This window comes from Nicotiana sylvestris, chromosome 6 (assembly GCF_000393655.2).
Source record: "Nicotiana sylvestris chromosome 6, ASM39365v2, whole genome shotgun sequence".
NCBI classification, from domain to species: domain Eukaryota; kingdom Viridiplantae; phylum Streptophyta; class Magnoliopsida; order Solanales; family Solanaceae; genus Nicotiana; species Nicotiana sylvestris.
This window is the reverse complement of record NC_091062.1, coordinates 133,582,368-133,598,515: the sequence shown is the minus strand read 5'-3', so window position 1 is coordinate 133,598,515 and position 16,148 is coordinate 133,582,368. Positions and strand designations below refer to the sequence as shown.

Genomic DNA, 16,148 nt, shown 5'->3' with positions numbered 1-16,148 from the left:
CAACAGGGTAAGTGTTCTTAATTTAATTTTGGTTAGATTACCTGAATCTATTACTAGTTTTGGCATTTAATTGGTGATTTTAGTTGAGAAAATCTTGAAAACCCTCTTGGTTTAATTTGAAGATTTGAGGGTCGAGTTGATGTCGTATTTTAATAAAATTGGTATGGTTGGACTTGTGGTTGGATGGGGTTTCATATTCCGTAATTTTTGTTGGGTTCCGAGACGTGGGCCCCACGGGCGAATTTTGAGTGCAATTTCGGATTTTTAATGGAAAATGTAGAATTTCATATGGAATTAATTCCTATAATTTTTATTAACTGAATCGAATTATTGTGGCTAGATTCGAGGCATTCGGAGGTCGATTTGAGAGACAAAGGCATCGCGAGCTAGAGGATTAGCCGGTTCGAGGTGAGTAATGATTGTAAATGATGTCCTGAGGGTTTGAAACCCCGGATTTGCACATCGTAGTGCTATATTGAGGTGAGACACGCACTGGATGATCAGCGCGGGGTCTTTTACTACCGGGGATTGTGACTTGGTCCATCCCGATTGATGATTTTACAGCATATTTGATTGAAACTTATTTGTTATCATCATGATTTGGGCTTTTTGCCATATTTGGGCTTTGTGCTGACTATTTGAATCCTTCGTGGACTTTTATCACTGTTTCCTGACTATTTTGACATACTACTGAACTCAGTCCTATTGATTTACACTGCTTTACAAACTCAGCCACTTTTACTTGAATTTGAGACTTAAATGATCTTTCAAATGTTGTTTGGGCTGAGTACTACTGTTTTACTGATGCCCAAGGGGCTTGTGATGATTTTTGGACTGAGTGAGGCCGAGGGCCATATGTGAGGATATGCTGAGTGATATGAGGCCGAGGGCCTGAGATACTATTTATGCCACGAGGTGGCTTGAGTGATGTGAGGCCGAGTGATATGAGGCCGAGGGCCTGAGATACTTTATATGCCACGCGGTGGCTTGAGTGATGTGAGGATATGCATCTGGTTGCCGGGTTGGTTAAATGCTGTTAATGAAAATAGTAATTCATTATTTTTAACAATAGGTCCTGGAGACTTTTTGGTTCATCATGCTATTGCTCTTGGTTTACATACAACTACATTGATCTTAGTAAAAGGTGCTTTAGATGCACGTGGTTCCAAGTTAATGCCAGATAAAAAGGATTTCGGTTATAGTTTTCCGTGCGATGGCCCAGGACGAGGCGGTACTTGTGATATTTCGGCATGGGACGCGTTTTATTTGGCAGTTTTTTGGATGTTAAATACTATTGGATGGGTTACTTTTTATTGGCATTGGAAGCACATCACATTATGGCAGGGTAACGTTTCACAGTTTAATGAATCTTCCACTTATTTGATGGGCTGGTTAAGGGATTATTTATGGTTAAACTCTTCACAACTTATCAACGGATATAATCCTTTTGGTATGAATAGTTTATCGGTTTGGGCATGGATGTTCTTATTTGGACATCTTGTTTGGGCTACTGGATTTATGTTCTTAATTTCTTGGCGTGGATATTGGCAGGAATTGATTGAAACTTTAGCATGGGCTCATGAACGCACACCTTTGGCCAATTTGATTCGCTGGAGAGATAAACCAGTGGCCCTTTCCATTGTACAAGCAAGATTGGTTGGATTAGCTCACTTTTCTGTAGGTTATATATTCACTTATGCGGCTTTCTTGATTGCCTCTACGTCGGGCAAATTTGGTTAATATTTTTAATGTGTGTATCTGCGATAATCTCATTTCTTTCGACGGAGAGGGGGTCCACCTTCTTCTATTTCTACATCTAGGATTCGACTTGTATCATGGATACTAATAGGAATTCAACCATTATGGCAAGGAAAAGTTTGATTCAGAGGGAGAAGAAGAGGCAAAAATTGGAACAGAAATATCATTCGATTCGTCGATCCTCAAAGAAAGAAATAAGCAAGGTTCCGTCGTTGAGTGACAAATGGGAAATTTATGGAAAGTTACAATCCCCACCACGGAATAGTGCACCTACACGCCTTCATCGACGTTGTTTTTTGACCGGAAGGCCGAGAGCTAACTATCGAGACTTTGGACTATCCGGACACATACTTCGTGAAATGGTTCATGCATGTTTGTTGCCAGGAGCAACAAGATCAAGTTGGTAAGGATTAACGCTTCATTTCTATTTCTATGGTCGATGATCATAGAAGCCCCTTTACCATTCTGTATAAATGGGCTATTCTATTTGTACAGATAGGGTGGAGGGGCGCATTTAATCCTTGTTTATCTATTAGTTTTCAGTTCTTATCTTCGGCGCGGGGTAGAGCAGTTTGGTAGCTCGCAAGGCTCATAACCTTGAGGTCACGGGTTCAAATCCTGTCTCCGCAACATCTTGTTTTGCCAAACTATTTTAGGGTTGACTCTGTTAACTAGTAATTAATTCCCGCCTTTCGCTTTTTGGGGGTGGAAGGAAAAAGAAAACGTAGGGGAGGGATAGAATCACTACACTATCACGGCCAACTATACCAAATCCTTAATTTAAGGATATATTTAATGCTATTTATGAAATTAAATAATAAATAAATAGTAATAAAATTACTTTATCTTGGATCTTGGGCGGATAGCGGGAATCGAACCCGCATCTTCTCCTTGGCAAAGAGAAATTTTACCATTCGACCATATCCGCATTTTTTTGTTCTTGATACACAATATGTACCCACATATATGATATATAACCGGATCTTTTTTGTGCAGTGCCGGGACACATATTCTCTTCGGAACGATTCCAATTATTTTTTTAATTGTATTCTTTTTATTCAAGAAGTTTGACCCCCCTCTAATTTTTTTGTTTTCTTTATTTGATTTGCAGATTAAAAGATCCTGAATGGAATGATTTTGAATATCGGTTTATTAGTAAAAAACCTTCTCCAACTTTTGAATTGTCGAAACAAGAACTTTATGTGAGAGTTGAAGCCCCAAAAGGAGAATTGGGAATTTTTCTCATAGGAGATCAGAGCGTTTTTCCTTGGAGATGGAAAATTCGCCCACCAGGTTTTATCAATTTGCAAATTCTTCCTCAGTTAGTTAAAAGAATGAAATTGGCTGATATTATGACAATACTAGGTAGCATAGATATCATTATGGGAGAAGTTGATCGTTGAAATGATAATTGATACAACAGAAATAGAAACTATCAATTCTTTTTCCAAATTGGAATCCTTAAAAGAAGTCTATGGGATCATATGGATGCTTTTCCCTATTTTGACTCTTGTATTAGGAATCACAATAGGTGTACTAGTAATTGTTTGGTTAGAAAGAGAAATATCTGCAGGAATACAACAACGTATCGGACCTGAATATGCTGGCCCTTTAGGAATTCTTCAAGCTCTAGCAGATGGGACAAAACTACTTTTGAAAGAGAACCTTATTCCATCTACAGGAGATACTCGTTTATTCAGTATCGGACCATCCATAGCAGTAATATCCATCTTTCTAAGTTATTCAGTAATTCCTTTTGGTGATCACCTTGTTCTAGCCGATCTTAGTATTGGTGTTTTTTTCTGGATTGCCATTTCAAGTATTGCTCCCGTTGGACTTCTTATGTCGGGATATGGATCAAATAATAAATATTCTTTTTTAGGTGGTCTACGGGCAGCTGCTCAATCAATTAGTTATGAAATACCATTAGCTCTATGTGTGTTATCAATATCTCTACGTGTGATTCGGTGAGACCTAAAATTTCTCCAAATTCTTTTCTTTCTAGAAACAAAGGTAAAAAGATTTGATTGAATATATATATTTTCATTTTTATTCAGCATTTGGGTTGATGAACTAAACCAGATAGTTATATGAGTGAAAGAAAACGGCTTCTAAATTTGCAGTAAAAAGGTTGAGTCTCATTTCCTATGTACAAGAATCAAATGGTGAAAAAAGTAAACATAAGCAATAGAGATTGTTTACCCCAAGATTGGTGAATTGTCATGATAGCTTGAAGCGGGTTCAAAAGATCAACTGTATGGAGTTTTTACTGTCTATTACCATAGATGGATTTCCACAACGGGAGGTTGAAAGCAAAAATGAGTGGATGGTTAGGAAGACCAAGATACACAAAGGATTAGTAATTGAGATTATGTAAGTTATCCAAGAGGATATTTCTGTACATAAAAGGAATTCGAATTGGGGCTTTACGTTCGTAGAAATGATCAAGAAGTACTCCCCATGATTCTGATCCAGAGTATGTTCCTATCCACTGAGTAAGTAAATAACTATCAAGAACGAAGTAATCTTTTACTTTGGTTAAAGGCCCTTTTTCTGAGAAAGGAGAATAGGAATGAAATAAAATAGAAATAGAAAGAAAAGAATCTAATTGCAAAAGCAAAAAGGGGGGATGTCTTTTTTTTTCTTACTTTTTTCTTTTTTTGTTTTTATTCTTTCTTTCCTATAATTCCATTTTGATTTCTAGTTCGAGAGAGAAATTTTTTGTCATGATTCATGAACTAATGGACTCTCTAATTTTTTTCGTAATTGAGAATTCGAGGTTGAAATGTATATGTGATATTGCTATAAAGCGCATTTTATTTAATGATAAGGTTATTAATCAACAAAGAAAAATGAAAATTCTTAAAAGATGAGATCAATTCAGAAGCCCGTATTTATTAGTTTTAAATATAGCAGACAGAATTCCATTGGTCTAATTTGGGACCTTAGGATAGATTTTTACTCTATCTGACAAACATATCAAGATAAAGAATAGGAAAGGGTCCTTAGATTTATTTGTGACCTCTGAGGAGCCGTATGAGATGAAAATCTCACGTACGGTTCTGTAATAGCGATGGGCACAGTGATGTTATCATCGACTATGATTATCTAACAGTTTAAGTACAGTTGATATAGTGGAAGCGCAGTCAAAATATGGCTTTTGGGGGTGGAATTTGTGGCGTCAACCCATCGGGTTTATCGTTTTTCTAATTTCTTCTCTAGCCGAGTGTGAAAGATTACCTTTTGATTTACCAGAAGCAGAAGAAGAATTAGTAGCAGGGTATCAAACCGAATATTCAGGTATCAAATTTGGTTTATTTTACATTGCTTCATATCTGAATCTACTAGTTTCTTCATTATTTGTAACAGTTCTTTATTTGGGAGGTTGGAATCTTTCTATTCCGTACATATTTGTTCCTGAGCTATTTGGCATAAATAAAAGGGGTAAAGTCTTTGGAACACTAATTGGTATCTTTATCACATTAGCCAAAACTTATTTGTTTTTGTTCATTCCTATTGCAACAAGATGGACTTTACCGAGGCTGAGAATGGACCAACTATTAAATCTTGGGTGGAAATTTCTTTTACCTATTTCTCTAGGTAATCTATTATTGACAACCTCGTCCCAACTTCTTTCACTGTAAAAGACTACAATATTCTAGATTCACGACTTGTCTCAAACAAGAGAAAGAAACAAGCATAAAATCTTTTTTATAGATATTCTAAATATGCTCCCTATGATAACTGAATTCATAAATTATGGTCAACAAACAATACGAGCCGCCAGATACATCGGCCAAGGTTTCATGATTACCCTGTCCCACGCAAATCGTTTACCTGTAACTATTCAATACCCCTACGAAAAATTGATCACATCGGAACGTTTCCGAGGCCGAATCCACTTTGAATTTGATAAATGCATTGCTTGTGAAGTATGTGTGCGTGTATGTCCTATAGATTTACCCGTTGTTGATTGGAAGTTGGAAACTGATATTCGAAAGAAACGATTGCTTAATTACAGTATTGATTTTGGAATCTGTATATTTTGTGGTAATTGCGTTGAGTATTGTCCAACAAATTGTTTATCAATGACCGAAGAATATGAACTTTCTACTTATGATCGTCACGAATTGAATTATAATCAAATCGCTTTGGGTCGCTTACCAATGTCAGTAATTGATGATTACACAATTCGAACAATTTCGAATTTACCTCAAATAAAAAATGAATAAACCCTAAATTCGAAAAAAATTCCGAATTACGAAGGCTTAGTTCGGATCTAAAAGAATGATATTTTTGCTTGTTCAATTCAAACTAGTGGTTGGTTAATGAGACTCCTAGCTTAATTTAGATTGAAAACAAAACGGATTTCTATATTATAGTTATAATAATAGTAATGGTTTCAAAGTAGATAAATGATATCCAAAATCGATAGGTTTAAACTACTCGTTCGACGAATAAAGAATTGATAGTGGTCCAATAAAATAAAAGCATCTACGTCAATTCATACCCATTACAATTTCATTCAATTAACAATTAAGAAGTATCATAAAAAATTGAAAAACTTCTTTTTTCCTGGTCAGGTCAATAAAGTCATGAAATTCTTCGTTTTTGATTTTTTTATAAAAAATGGATTTATCTGAACCAATACATAATTTGCTTTTAGTCTTTCTAGGGTCGGGTCTTATATTGGGGGTCTAGGAGTGGTCTTACTTCCCAATCCAATTTGTTCTGCCTTTTTCTTGGGATTGGTTCTTGTTTGTACATCTTTATTCTATATTCTATCTAACTCTTATTTTGTAGCTGCTGCGCAGCTTCTTATTTACGTAGGAGCTATAAATGTTTTAATCATTTTTGCTGTGATATTCATGAATGGTTCAGAATATTACAAAGATTTTCATCTTTGGACCATAGGAGATGGAATTACTTCGATGGTTTGTATAAGTCTTTTTATTTCACTAATTACTACTATTTTAGATATGTCATGGTACGGGATTATTTGGACTACAAGATCAAACCAGATTATAGAGCAAGATTTTATGAGTAATAGTCAACAAATTGGAATTCATTTATCAACAGATTTTTTTCTTCCATTTGAACTGATTTCAATAATCCTTTTAGTTACTTTCAGTAGCCCTGCCCTCGGCGTGAAAAGCCTTATACACATCAAGCCGAGCCTCCGCATGGATCCACAACTCGTACAAATGGCGGGGCACGCCCGGATCAGCTGAGGCACAAGACGTAGAAGGCTGAGAACGTTGACTTGCCTCCTTCGCCCTCAGTGAGGCCGTTTGTCCCTTCAATGCGGCTAACTCCGCCTCTAGCTCCTTGACACGCCCTTCGAGCCCTGCAACTTGACAACCAGAGGCTTCCCTCTCTCCAGTCAGTTTTGACCTGGAAATACGGAGGGCATCCTCCAAAGATACCGATTCGGAAATAGCTGTCGCCAGCTTATTGGCACTGACATTCAACTCGCCCTTAAGCCCCTCAATCTCCGCTACCTTAGCACTCAACTCGGCGGTCAAGTCGGCCACCTTCAGCAGCAAGTCGGCATTCTTAGCCGTCACCCCCTGCTCAATTCAAGCTCGTCCTCCTTCGCCTTAAGGGAGGCCTCCAGTTCACTATGACGGGTGACAGCCTTCACAAGCTCCTCGTCCCTCTCCATCAACTCCTCTATCTTGCGCTCCAATTGGTCCTCCTGCTACTTGAGCCCCTCAGGGAACACCTAGAACTCAGGATCTTGATGATAAATGTCGGACATCGCCCGATGCTTAGAACGATACTGCTGATACTTAGACGACATCTTCTCATAAAGGCTCGTCCTTTTTCTCTCACGACGCTCTCTCTCCACCTCCAGGACGAGGGTCTGACAAAAGAGAAGGACAGAAGTTAGAAACAAAATACAGAACGACGATCATCTTACCAATCCAAAGACAAAAAGAGGAGAGGTACCTACCTGCAGGGCCATACCAGCGACCTTCTGAGATAACTCCACGTCGCTCATTGCTCCAAGCATCTCGCTTTCAGGAACAACACACAAAGGAGCGAAGGACGACGCCACCTGCTCGCTGTTCAGCAGCAAGTTGTAATTCCCCGAGACTACCACATGACAGTCGCATCCGTCCATCCTAACCTCCACATGGGTATGGTGACCCACAAATTCATTAACATCCTCTAGGTCGATATCCGAACCCGAGCCGCCATCCTCGACACGAGGCCCTCCAATATTAGACGACGCACCACCCTCAACGGAGTGCACTGAACCGGCTCCCGAGCCAACTCCCTCCACTTGGGGAGATCTCCCCGACAAAATGGTGTCGGCCATGAATACGGGCACCGGGGCCGTCCAGGATGCCCTGCTGCCATCGGCGTCCGTAGCCATGCCCTTCCCCAGCTCCAGCCTCCTCCTTTTTCTCTCCAACGGCTCGTCCCAGTTAGAAGATTCATCCAAAGGATGTGAGGCCGCTACCGAAGAAGCCTCCTCCCTTGTGGTCACAACTCGAGATGAATCTCCCAATTGAATAGATTGAGGATGACCCTCCCGAACAGACTCGCTAAAGATAAACCGCATGTCTGCAGTAGCAACGGCTTGTCTAAAGGCGGGAACTGGCACCCTCCGCCTAGAAGCTCCCCGACCTGTCATCACAAAGGGTCGTACTATTAAGCAAGGTCGCATGGCCAACGAAGTGGTAAGTAAATCACTTACCTGAGGAAACTTTAGGGCCATAACGCTGCACGAAGGTGGGCCAAGTCCGAGTTTCTACTGCATGAGGCAACAGGCGGGCTACCCAATCCTTGATACCTGCAATGGGGCGAGGTGGACGACACATAGCTGCAAAATGGTGAGTAAGTAAAAGTTACAATAATTACAAAAGAGAGGGGAACATAACTAGCGACGACACTTACGAGTTCCGTTCCATCGCTCCGGAAATCTGGCGGAATCAGAAACGACGTGTTCGGTCTTGACAAAGAAATACTTGTGCCAAAACTTGTGGCTCGCCCGGTCATCCGTCCCGACCACCAGCCATTTCGTACCACGAAACCTCAAATGCACCATGGTACCCCTGAGGAAGCCAGGCGTGAACAGGTGCAAAAGGTGATGGACGGAAACGCTACATTCCGCCAACTCTGCATACTTAGTCAATAGTAAAAGCACCTTGAGCGTGTATGGCGAAAGTTATGCGGGGCAAACTTGGTAAAATCTACAGAATTCTTCTGCTAAGGGGAAGAGAGGAAGGGTGTAACCGATAATAAAAGGGTACTCGTAGAAAGCAAAGTACCCAGATTTGTGGACGTCCACGTAATCTCTCCCCGCTAGAACCATTTCTATATGAGCAGGAATGCCATACTTTATATGAAGGGCATCAATATGGACCTGCTCCGTCTCAGAAAATATGGGGTTCGAAGCGGGAGGTGGATCTTTGGGGAAGTCACTCCGGGATAAGGGGTGCCTCGGTAGCAGCTCCTCCACCATAGGAGGGTTGTCATTCTCTTCTACCACCACGTCTCCACTATCAGAAGGAGGCATCATTGATGATGGGGTGGCTTCAGGAACCTCCTCGCGAGAACGACGAGACTTCGGCGTAATATCGTATGGAGGAGTATCAACATAAAAGGAGGAAAGAAGAAAAAGCTTCGGGTGAAGATCGAAAGAAGAGCAGAAAGATATGAAAGCAAATAAGGAATAGCGAAAGAGGTCTTCAAGAAGAGGAATGGCCAAAGTTTTTCAAAAAATCAAACCCTTCACCTATTTATAGGATTGAGAGGCGCTAGAATCGAGGCGACATGCTTCAAAGCCACACAAGAATCGAAGCACCAAGCCGTTAGTCCCTACCTTGAAAATCTGCGCAATGATGACGCATTTCCCGAAGAAGTATACCGCACGATATCTTGCTGATTACGATGAACAATCGTCGTTGGCCACGTCATGTCGTTCCCACAGGTCAAATTTCTCTAAAAGAATGCACGAGGTCCGCTCATCGAGGACACATTCGGCCGCGACCCCGACAAGTAGAGGGACTAACTATATGGGTCCAAATTTGACCGACCTCAACCTATGATGAGTACGACCAACGACCGAGTATCTTTGAATCGGCGTCCCGAGGAAGACGACCTTAAGGCAAAAGTAGAAACTGTACGACCCTTGTAGAAATGTAAGCCCATTAGGAGACATTGAGAATATTCTGTCGGATATTCCTTGTCTTTTTATTTCTTATAATTCTAAATGTTTTCTCTCTAGTATATAAGGGGAAAAAAGATCTTGTGGGGGGAAGGAAAATGGACATTCGAAAAGTGAACGAATCTTGAATACAAAGAAACTTTGCAACTCTCTTCTCCTTATCTACTATTAGTCTAGAGATAATTATCTTCAGTTACGATTTACCCCTTCATCTTTGATTGCTTTGTTCAAAAAGGTTTTAACATTTTTTGAGTCAAACAGTTATGAGTATATAAATATGAATATATCTGATCATTTTTTCTGATAATTTGTACTTATACGATGGAACTGTAAGACAAGGTATTGTTCCTTGCAAGTGCGTCTTGAAGAGTTTTTATAACAGGCTTAACAGCTATTAAGGTTCTCGATTTCTTTTACAGATGATTCAAAGAGCAATCAAGTAGTTGAATGAAGAAGGCGGTTCTTATGAAAAGACAATATCAGAGTATATTTTGAGAGAGTGGGGTGACTTGCCATGGGCTCATGTTACTATACTCAGGCACCATCTGAGAAACTTCTGTGAAAAGGGTGAAACTGTAGCAACTCCTTGTGGTCGCTACAGGCTTCATGATGCAGTTGCTGATATTATTATTCCCTATTCTAGCCCCAGTGCTTGCACTAGTTCTGATTCTTTCTCCACTTTTAGCCTTAGTTCTAGCTGCAGCTCTGGCCAGTGGCGGAGGCAGGATCTTCAGGAAGGGGGTTCAAAAAAAAAAATTGTAGCTAGTGGGAATTCAACCTATGACTTTATGAAGATTTTGAACCCTCTTGACCACTAAACTACATTTTTGGGTTGTGTTAAGGGGGTTCAAAACTTAATATATAGAAGTAAAAAAATAGATTCGCCTTATATATACAGTGTAATTTTTCGGCGAAGGGGGTTCGAGCGAACCCTTTCCACCCCCTGAATCCGCCACTGGCTCTGGCTCTATCTCAAGTTCTGACACTAGTCCTAGGCCAAAGAAAAAGGGAAGGAAGAGGAAGAGGAAGAAGGAATCAATGAAGAAAAGGCTTAGGCCACGCAGAAGGGAGCGTAAACAAGCGCTAAGGAAGGGAAGGAATAGGCCATGCTGGAAAGACTCATCGAAAGAAGTTCAGATTGAGGTACGTGATTTGGCGGCAGAAGGGAGGTTAAGTATCAGAGAAGAACCGGAGGCAATGGAAGTAGAAAATCCATTAGAGCGAACAGAGAGCAAAGATAATCAGCATCGTCCAGCAGCGAAAACCGAGTTAATGGTCAATATTCAGGCTCACAGGCAGGAAGATGAAAGGTTTATGGAACTAATTGAGCAATAACAAGTCAATGAAAAAGGGGAAGGTTCATGTTCCAAAGCATGCACATAGACGTGGCAGGAAAAGGGGAAGGCCGCGTAAAACAGAATTGTCAAGAACCGAAATGACCAAGTGGAAAAGCAACAGTTGAAGAGGCAGCAGGAACAGGATTTGGGGAGAAGAAGATTGGGTAGACCACTTGAGAAATGGAGCAAAAAGGAAATTGTTTATGTACCAAACCATTCGCTTGCACGTGGCAGGAAAAGAGATAGGCCACAGAAAAGTAATTTATCAGAAAAATGTAGAAGAAAAGAGTAAACAAGAAAGCAACAACGAGGGTTGCCAGATATAATCTTGCACTCACAGAACTGCACCAGGTAAGCTGCAGCTTCTTTTTAATTATCACCATTGTTAGACGTTGGCTGTTGTTGTCAAGCACTGGTTTTATTGTTCTTTAACTTGCAGGTCTCAGCAGTTTTTTAATGGTTCTTGTCCGTTCAGCATCCGGATGAGATTTTGCAATCCTCTCAATAGGACAAAGGAAACTCTCCTCCAATAGACAAGAGCAACTGCAGAAATTGTTTTCTTTCCTTGAATCGGCATAGTCTTCAGATGCAAAAACAAAAATTAACAGCGGGATATTGTCCTTTAATTTTTACTTTGATTAACTAGTACTCATCTGTCTTTCCCTATTCTAAGCAAGATTAGGATCCTCATGAACCAAAAAGCTGAAAAGCACATTCCAGATATCCAGTAAACGGAAAACTAAGAAGGTAGAAAATGTTCATTTCAGAGTGCATCTTCCTTTAGAAAAGGAGAAAATGATCAAAATAGTCCTTAATGTTTGGGGGCTGCTTTATTTTGGTCCTTGATATACTCCCTACAGATATAGTATGTGAAAAGGTGACACATTTGGTGCGAAATCCTAAATCTAACAGAATTTTCAGAAAGGGCTGCTAACTTTAGCATTTTGCCCCATAGATGTTTAATCTGCTGCTGATTTTGGCTGATGGAGAAAGCTGCTGGTTTCATTGACTGCTTTGAAGAGAAGATCTTGCAACTAGAGATCATTTTGGATTCACTTTACCTAGTAAAATGTATTTAAGGGATCTATTGAACCAACTGTTCTGACATTTACTTTGTAAATACTAGTTTATATGTATTTTCCTGGTGCGTTTAAAATGTATGCTGCTGGTGCATTTCAATCTATTTTTTCTGGTGTTACAATGTAATTTGCTGGTGCATTTCAATGAATTTTGCTGTTGGTGTAAAGCACACCATTCTAGATTCATTGGTCATTAGACTCATTCAGTGCTTTTTTATGCCACCAACACTGCCTCCACCTTTTGCTCATAAAATAACTCCTATAACCTGCTGCTAATTTCTATGTCAAAAGAAAATGGAAGTCACAAATTTTGATACTCTTAAACTTGCTCTACATATGTGTACCATGTAGCTAGGAACTATATTAGATTTATTAAAAGTCAAGACCTATAACTGTGTATCCACCTCATCATTCTTGTTGCTCTCATAATATTGCCAACAGAAAGGAATGCTTTGGAGATGGTGTGGATTAACAATTGCAGTAAGTCTCACTAGTAACTTTACATCAACAGGAAAATATTCTGCATATCAGACATTCAACAAAAATCATTAACAAAAAACACACATTCACCGAAACTGGGTGACTGTTCTATCGCTCATAAAGTCAATGTACAAGGATGGCATCATACGCCTAGAGCAACTAAATCCTATGGAACTTAGGTAAAGCCATTTTACCCTGATTTGCACTGACCCCAGTAGAACTGCAACAAAAGCAACCCAAAATGTCGTCTAATTTTAATTGGTGTTTAGACATAATTTCATTGAAATTAGAAGAAAAAATATGTTTGAAGTTAAACTTGAAAATTGGAAACTTCATTGTCGAGGGAAAAAAAAAGGATACTGGGGAAGCTCTGCTGTTGCAAATTAGCATCATAATCAAGCAAACTTGTTAAGTTTCTTGATTTTAGGGATTTAGACTGGGGCCTCTAAAATATAAGAGAGATTACAAATGGGATGGATCTACTTCAGTGATTACCCTATTTGATATTTGTAAAGTGACAGTACATGGTGTTATTTGCTGCTAGTATGTGTTACTATCACAATAGTGGAAGTATAGCCATAAATTACGAACTAGAAAAAGAAATCTTTCCTATATTGGAATAACCTACAAGAAAAGTAAATAAAATGCTGAGAGAGAGGAGGAAAAAGTGGCGAAAATAGGGGGAAACTGGAATTATGACCCAATGCTCATTCTCACAAGAAGTGGAAAGCAACTTAGATTTAGCCCTTTCTTGATTTGCTTATGGCTAAATCCATAATACAACATTCACAAACAACCCTCCTATCATCCTCACATAATTCATCCAAATATTATTTGCATCTATGTACAAGAGGAACACACCACACACAGGGGAGAGCAGATAGGTATCCCCTCCCTCAAATCCCACGAGCTACAACTGGAAATTTTACCAGGGAATAAAAGATCTCTTGATAGGGAGCTCGCTTTATCCATCTCAGTAAATCTAACGGGCGCGAATCCAATTTTAGTCGGGCAGTGGGAAACCATATACCTAACAGAAAAAAGAACTTTACCAAATTACACCTCAACAGTACATTTTGACTGTTACTTGCTTTCTTTGAAAGCTCTTTCAAAGCTTTGAGTTGGAGTCCTTCTGGGTTACTTGAGGCTGAGGGCATTCTTTTTGACAAACCCTTCAAGACCTCGTTCCCATGTGGTACTCCAAGATGCATCCTTTATCTTCACATCACAATTTGCATTAGATTTCTCCTCTCATCATCAGCTGTAAACAAAAATAAACAAACCAGAACATGGTTCAGTTCATATAACATCAGATCCAAACTCACCAATAACTATATTACCGAAGAATTTATCATATACTTGGCTTCATAAACACGTAGGTTTTAGCTTTTATACCAAAACACAACCCCTCTTATAAGAAAATTGACCAGAATTTCTTTAATAATGATGATTGAGACATCTGGTCTGATTTTTCCAATCCATGTCCACATATAAACTACAGATGCCATCATTTAACAACTATCTTCTTTTTTTTGATCAAGTAAGGTGAATTTAACTAATCTTCTTTACATGAGATAAAAATTTCCTTCTTGTTCTTCCTTTGTCCCTTGGGAGATTTTCCGCCGTCCAAAAGAGACAAAAGAAGACCTCAACTTGTGTCTTAAATGGTCAAAATTTAATATAACCATTCAACTGGGTACTCTTTCTTTTGGTTGTAAATTCAAGACTTAGAAGGTAAAGGTGAGTATGCCACAAACAAACAAAGAGTACCTTTTCAAGACTTTTACTTCTACTAATATCTAGAAGAGTTGGATTGACTGAAATGGTTACAATTGAAGTTGAAAGTTACTAAGTACTGTAGTATTTTCTAGACAACATTTAGGACTGTTAAACTAGTTTTAGAAGAAGTGTACATAAAATTTGTGAAAACACAACTACCTTCTTCACATCCCAACGGCTCCAATTCACCTATATATGCTCAGTTATTCAAAACATCTAACCTAGTTACATTCTAAGAATGTCCCATCACCATAAAAGAAAAAGAAAAACCACCTTGAAGAGAATTCACCACCCAGATTGTCAAAACTTCGAGTATGTTAAGCTAACTCTAGTAATATTACTAGTTACTAGTACTTTCTAAAACACTAAAAAGCCTCCATCTCAAATCACCAAATCTACCGAATGAACTCAGCAAAACTCAATTAAAAAATCCCAAAAAAGAACAAAGAAACTTACCATGAAGAACACAAATTCAGTCCTTAAAAATACAGAATCCGACATTTCAATCAAGGGTTTCAAGCAATCAGGCGAGAACTTCCTGGCAAACATATAGGAATGCGTCAAATTCGACTCCCTGAGCTTATAAATCAGCTCGGGCGAAACTTCAACTGGATGATAAGTATGTGGATGCCCATCAACCGAGTCGGTCCAATTCACCCGAGTCAATGTATACTTCGTACACCCATTTGGATCCTCCATTGATAACAAAGTAGGAAAATAATGCTCCTCCGGATAACAAGATTCAATTTTTACACAAGTCTTCTTGAATTTCCTCCATAATTTAACATCCTTAATCGCCATTAAAGAATGCTTTCTTGTAATCACAAAAAACTGTGACCCGACCCGGAATTCATCAAAACTCACTTCTGGCTCCATCACATTTTCCCCTCTAGCATTATATCTATCCAATAGCGAAGTAGATTCATTAAGAATCTCTATATAACGTGGGAACTCCATTTTTTGGGATAATTTTCGGGTATCTAATAGAAAATTGTAAAAGTAATTAAAAGAGTGTAAAGGGATACAATGCTGAGAGACGAGCAAAATAAGCATTATCTGGGTCATAGAGCAGCGCGTGAGAAAGAAGGCGGGCGTGGCGGAAATGAGCGTCGGCGATGAGCGTTGAGTTCTCTTCGAATGTATAAATCTGTCACTAAAAACACCCGTTGGAGGTGTGATTTTCACTGCAGGGTCAGCGTGAATGTAAATATTATACAGATGCGGATCGGAAGCATTGAAGAATTTGTGCCATAAGGATTCGAAGTGTAAATCGGAATTTGTTAGGAACATAAAGGCGATTTTGGGGCGGCGGATGGAGGCGGAACCTAGACGGAATTTGTTGGAAGGGCGTTTATGAGAGGGCTTTTTTAGGAAAGTGGAATCGGCGGCGATGGCTTTATGAAAAAGGGAAAGATCGTCGAGTTCGTCGGAGGGAGAAATGGGCAGTTGGTGGGGAGGGAGGATATGTGGGGCTAAGAGAAAGATAATTGGCATAGATGTGATGACCGTCATGTCATCATGCCACATAGGCGCCAT

At 39.4% G+C, this 16,148-nt stretch overlaps 2 non-coding genes and 1 pseudogene across 2 annotated transcripts; 1 reads left to right on the top strand and 2 right to left on the bottom strand.

The window, feature by feature from the left end:
• Positions 1 to 2,314: 2,314 nt before the first annotated feature.
• On the top strand, positions 2,315 to 2,388 carry TRNAM-CAU (transfer RNA methionine (anticodon CAU)). Its single transcript has one exon. It is a non-coding gene; the product is annotated as a tRNA-Met (tRNA).
• Positions 2,389 to 2,615: 227 nt separating this feature from the next.
• Positions 2,616 to 2,686, bottom strand: TRNAG-GCC (transfer RNA glycine (anticodon GCC)). The gene has a single exon. It is a non-coding gene; the product is annotated as a tRNA-Gly (tRNA).
• A 10,663-nt stretch (positions 2,687 to 13,349) lies between these two features.
• On the bottom strand, positions 13,350 to 16,148 carry LOC104211463 (glycosyltransferase BC10-like; annotated as a pseudogene).